Below are 5,884 nucleotides of genomic sequence, written 5' to 3'. Positions count from 1 at the left end.
ATTTATATGATGGAAATTGGCAAACATTATAAATCAGGGCTTTATGTTTTAATTTTTTTGAGAGCCAATTGGCAAGTATTTACTAGCATACCACTGAATACGAAGGAACTTCCAGTTCACTGTGTTAGAGGTTAGTAAAAAGTTTAGTAAAAAGATTTTTTAAAGAGTCTTATGTAAAATAGATGAGAGTAAGAAAGGAATCTTGATATAAATTGAATTAAATGAAAGAAATGGCCTGGAAGAGGGTGAACTAACTTCCTTATTATAAATAGAAGTTTCCATTTGGTTGCTTTTTAAAAACAAATAAAATAGAAAATATTTAATTTAAAGTACTTGAATAATCACTACATTTTAAGAGGCCATTTTTTCATAAAACTTGATCAAATATTTGATATTATAAACTTATACATATAAAATTAACTTAGACATCCAAAAGTTAACTGTTACATAACAAAATTACATTATCTGCAGCAGAAGTAAGTTTATAGACAAATTTATCTTCTTTAGTTTGCCAACTTGTATTATTTTACCCCAGAAGATATATTTTTGATAACTTTCTACTTAACAACAAAGATTAAAGCTCTAGTACTCCACGTATCATTAAAGGAGAGGCTATTGAGCCAGTGTTTGCCACAACAATCATACTTTATTTACATCAATCCTTTTCTTTGACAGATGCCTGAATTCTGTTAACCCGATACAAGGCTCTGGCAGGAGGCTAAACAACCTGGTGTTTGCGAGTGATCTCCCTTTCATGTACAGCTATGGACAATCTGACGAGAGAGCCACTCTGGGAAAATAACACTGTTTAGATTATTTGCTTAATCAAAGCCATGTAGAAAAAAGCTGCAAAAAACCCTCATTGAAAGGATCTTTGCAAAAAGGATGGTCTAATTGTGATTTGTGTCCCTGGTTCAGCAAATGTTCAAAGGATATATTTAATTGTAGTTTATCCATGTCCACTCATTCTCTTTAGGCTACACCAAATGTACTTTGATGTTAGTATGGTGCTAACCAGAGAACATTTATCTTTCAACACTCGATTCGGACAGCACTCTGCTGAAGACCATCTCTGACCCACCCTGGTGCGCCTCTAACAGGGCTTTACTTCCTAACCTCGTGTTAATATTTATGACACAATTGTGCACTATACTGCTGACTTTCTCCTTCACTTGGAGATTCTGAGTTCTTAGAGGATAGAAAGAAACTTGATTTTTAACGTGTGTATCTCCTAATTCTTTTAAAATTCCCCAATACAGAGTTGACTGTCACTTACGTGTTTGAGGAATGACTGTTTGAAAGAATGAAGGGTTATATCATCACAATGACTAAACTCAACTTGGAAAATAACTGTTTCTTCTTTATCCTGACATTTTTTCCGGAATTCTCAAAAGGCTAATTCATTTGGGGGAAAGACGTTAGATACCTTTCGAGCATGCAGTAGTTCTCCTGCTATGGCTGATTTTATTCTGAGACAGTGATTAACTTTATGGTTCTATCATGCATGAAGGGCCTGTTGGGGATAGGATCTTGGCATTTTTTAAGCTGAAATGCTGCAATTATAAATACTTTAATTCCTACATTTTACACTGATAAATGGAATTTGATTTCACAGAAGGCTCCCTTTTTTAGGGTGGGATCGCTTTGGTGAGCCTGGCCAGTCATCCAGACAGTAGCCAGGTGTGACTCCAGAAGGTACTGCAGACAGGATTTTAAGTGTTATTTAGCAATATACATTGCGTGCATTTTAAACCAGATTATGCCTAAGCAGAGTCACATCTGGATAAAAAGCACCCAATGCCTGAGATCATTGTTGGGTTTGAAAGATGCCCATAAATATTCTGAACAGTTCTCAGTAAATCAGAGAGCGTATGGTGGTCTGATCTTCCCTTTACTTGTCACTAAAGGAAAACCTGTGGCTAGAAATTAGGCTGAGTTTGATCCTGCATACCCTGCATTGGACTGTAGGCACCCTTTGTGGTGTAACTTAAGTCAGGAACAGGCCAAATGATGGCTAAATGCTGTGTACTGGGATGGTCTTGTTCAGGCCATAGAGCCCAGAGTCCATTCTGTCGAGACAGGCGAGGGGTTCCCTCTGAGAAAAATGAATGTCCCAGATCCATCATCCAGAGGCAGAAAAGGAGGTGTATGCTTGGGGAAAGAATTTCCTCCTTTTCCTGTGGCAAAAGGTTCTGGGTTCTGGGGTGGGGTGGTGACGCGAGCCGGGGCTCCCCAGCGCGAGGCTGCAGAGATTGGGCCGGTGGTCAGTGCGCCACCATGGCTGGGAGGGGTATAAGCTGTTTTCTACGAAGGCTAAGCCCTCCCTAAGCCTCCAGCAAGGTCTTTACAATGCTCAGCTCCACATGATCTGTGCTGTGAGAAACTGATGGAGCAAGGTCCTGTCCCACAACCAGGGGCTGGAGGATGAGTGACCATCCACTGCAGAGGAACAACAGCTGTTCCCAGAGGATCACACACCCCTTGGCGCTGTCGGCAGCAATGCCTGGGGCCTGGAGCCTGGAGCCTGGGGACAATAGAAGTCAAGGACAAGCAATGGAGTGACCTTTTTCAGGGTGCAGCTGAGCAGGTCTCACTTTCAATGCTCAGGAATCCTTAGTGATAACTCTTTGAGTGGGCTGAATTCCAGCAAATAAGGGTGAGTAAGTAATAACACCATGATGATTTGGTCCTGCAAAGAAGAATAATTCTATTTTATAGGCATTGGCTATTGAGAAAGGTGATACAGCTACATTATTTAGTATATAATTTTATCTTAAGGTTCTCAATTTTATCTTATGACTACTGGGATTTAGAATTACTTTAAGTATAGGAAATACTATTTTCAATAGGGAATTATTGTCAGGGAGTAATTCAGCTACCAAAAAAAAAAAAACCAAAAGCCTGATTTTATCCTTTGTGCAAGAGAAATTTGCTTCTAAACATTTCCTTTTTTATGGACAAAAGCAAGGGTCTGCTTTGGTGTGTTAAAGGTTCTCTCTTTCGCACCTGCATTTGAGTACAAGAGGTTAGACTGCTGTGAGACCTGACTTCCTTACATTTACGTTCCCGCTCTGCTAAACAATTACATACCATGTCCCTGAGACTTCCTGTTGAAACAATAGATGTAGAGCTGGAGAGGAAATGTGCTTTTTCTCTTTCTGACATGATAATGCAGAAGAGAAGACTGGTTTTCTTTAACGTAGCCCCAAGCACCATGTAACAAAGCATCATCAAATTAAATACTGACACTAGTTGGATGACTTCTTACTGAGTTATAAGTTGCTATTTAACCATGGATAATAGTAACTTTAATAAAATCTAAAGCCTGTATTTATAACATGCCACTTTTATTAAAAGCAGTTATTAAATGGTTACAATGTTTTGTTTTGTTTTTTTAATAAAACTGGCACATGGGAAAGGGCATATCAATCCTTAAAACTACTTTTTATTTTATTTGGTTATTTGACTTTTATTTTATTAATATTTTAGTCACAGGATAAAGTGAACTGACAACTATGGGTCCAGAAATAAATTATTTCTGTGTTTTCTATACATAACTTGCAGCTTGAGTCATTAAAATTTTAGCTAAAATCATCATGAAAACATCATTAGTCATGAAAGCATTTAAAAAACAAATACATTTAATTTTCACTTTAATTTTTGTCCTTGCTGTATTGTCTGCAAAGAAATGGCCTTTATTTTTTAATTAAAATTTTTTTTCATTGAAGTATAGTCAGTTTACAATGTGGTATCAATTTCTGGTGTACAGCATCATGTTTCAGTCATATATATACATATGTATTCCTTTTCATATTCTTTTTAATTACAGGTTACTACAAGATATTGAATATAGTTCCCTGTGCTGTACAGTATAAATTTGTTTATTGGTTTTGTGAGGATTTCCTCATATTTCCAATGTAAGAGATATTCTGCCAAAGTTCAGTAGGTATTCTGTGTGATTTGTTCCATATGTAAGTGTAGATTTTGCTGTATTGGTGGGAGAGGGTGAGCTAGGCATCCTACTACTCAACCATCTTGACCCAGCCCCCAGAAATGGTCTTTAAATACTTCAAGACTATAGGCAAGCAAAGATGAAAGGTCACTTTCCCCTCCTTCCCCTGGCAGCGGTTCAGGCAGTTCCAGGCATTCTACTCATCTGCCCTTTTTCTCCCAGCACCATGGGTAAAATGAACCATAGATTAGCTTTAAAAAAATCACAAATGTAGTGTAGGAACAGCTCCAAATATCAGGACACTATATTGACATAGTTTAAATTCTGTCTTCATTCACAAACAGTTTAAGAGAAAGCAAAGCAAGGTGCATTAGAGATCTCACAAGCCAAGTGGTTGCCATCTTAATAAAGAAAATAATAGATTTCAACCAGGCACAAAGGTCTCCATGACAACAGTGAATTTAGATTCCCATCAACATCATTTGTGCAACACTTTATCACAAAAGAGCCATCCCACTAGTCTGCTTAGCAAATCCCAGTTTTCTAATCTTCCATTTCTCTGCCCTGAATTTGTATCTTGATCCTCAGCTATCTGTATCCCGGAAAATTGCAAAATAATTTAAAAACTGAATTTAAGGTTTTGTTTCTTTGATAGTCAAAGGGGAGAGATAGATTCTAGATTGTTAAGAGTTCATATTTAAAGCCAGTTTAGTTTTTTTGGGGGGGGGCGCCAGGACCAACGATCACCAGCTGCCCAGATACCAAAAAATTATGCTTCCGAAATCTCTTGATGTCGATTCCGCACGCAGAGCAAACAAGCTGCCCTGCGTGTGCCACTCACGACAGAAGCCCTTTTTAAGCCAGTTTAGTTTTATTTCAAAGACAGGCAGTTGTCCAACAGACAAGAATTTATTCAAATGGTTTCATTTTCTGAAAATGAATTGCCATTCAACAGAAGTAAAAAATGTGGTAAAATTGAACCAAGAAAAGTCTCAAAGAAAAGAGAATGTTTGGATGCTGACTTAAAGCTAAATTTTATATACTGATGTCCACTCACCCCCTCATTCAGCATGATTAAGGTACCTACAGGTCCTCCTTTGAGTGTCCTTTTTAGCCAAAACTTTATCTCTGTTTTAGCCAAGACTTTCACAATCATAAATTCAGCAAAATACTTTAAACATGTTTTAATGAATTATGCACTAAATGGATTCCAGGTTCATATTTTATAGCTAGATGATCTGAGACAAGAGATTTTAAACATACGTGCACCGATGTAATTAGATTGCTGTGAGAATTAATAGGATGGTACTGTCAAACTATTTTTTAATGCTATAGCAACATACAAATATAAATTGTTAGGATGATATTTAATGTTGTTCAAAGGAAATAGTAATAGTGCTCATTTATAAAGACTTGTATTTAGTATTATTAGCTCAAATAAGAACTAAACAAAGTGACTTTTCCAAATTAGCTTTTGCTTATAAAATAATACAAGCTTAGAATAAAAAGATTTGAATAGTATATACTTTTATAAAGTAAAGGGTAGTTCTTACACTACACACTTCCAACCACCATCTCACTATCCTTTTCATATAATTGTTCATCCAGCTCTAAATCATTTTCCTTTAGGTCATAGTTGATTCTGTTCTGCCTTTAAAGCAATCTTTTTGCAAGACAGGTTCACAAGTGCCTGTGTTTCCTGTGTCAGTGCATATCTGAGATTTCCTGTTGCTTGCAAAATAGGCAAATGCTCCTTGTATGTAACCCCAAGGGGCATTCTTCACCTAGAATGGGGTGTGCATGGTGCCTCCAGAAGCACGACTCACCTGGCAGTCTCTGAGATTGTGCCCTGTGGAGGTGTGTGCCTCACGATTTTGCTTAGAAAGTTTTACTGTTTGTGTGTCATGTATTTCCTCTCTCCTGATTCTGAAA

General features: G+C 37.3%; 1 non-coding gene across 1 annotated transcript; it reads right to left on the bottom strand.

The window, feature by feature from the left end:
• Nucleotides 1-4,675: 4,675 nt before the first annotated feature.
• Nucleotides 4,676-4,809, bottom strand: LOC116277299 (U11 spliceosomal RNA). Its single transcript, XR_004186777.1, has one exon. It is a non-coding gene; the product is annotated as a U11 spliceosomal RNA (small nuclear RNA).
• Nucleotides 4,810-5,884: the final 1,075 nt, after the last annotated feature.

Source organism: Vicugna pacos, chromosome X, assembly GCF_048564905.1.
Source record: "Vicugna pacos chromosome X, VicPac4, whole genome shotgun sequence".
NCBI lineage: Eukaryota > Metazoa > Chordata > Mammalia > Artiodactyla > Camelidae > Vicugna > Vicugna pacos.
Note: the sequence above shows the minus strand (reverse complement) of the source record. Positions and strands in the feature narration are given on the sequence as shown.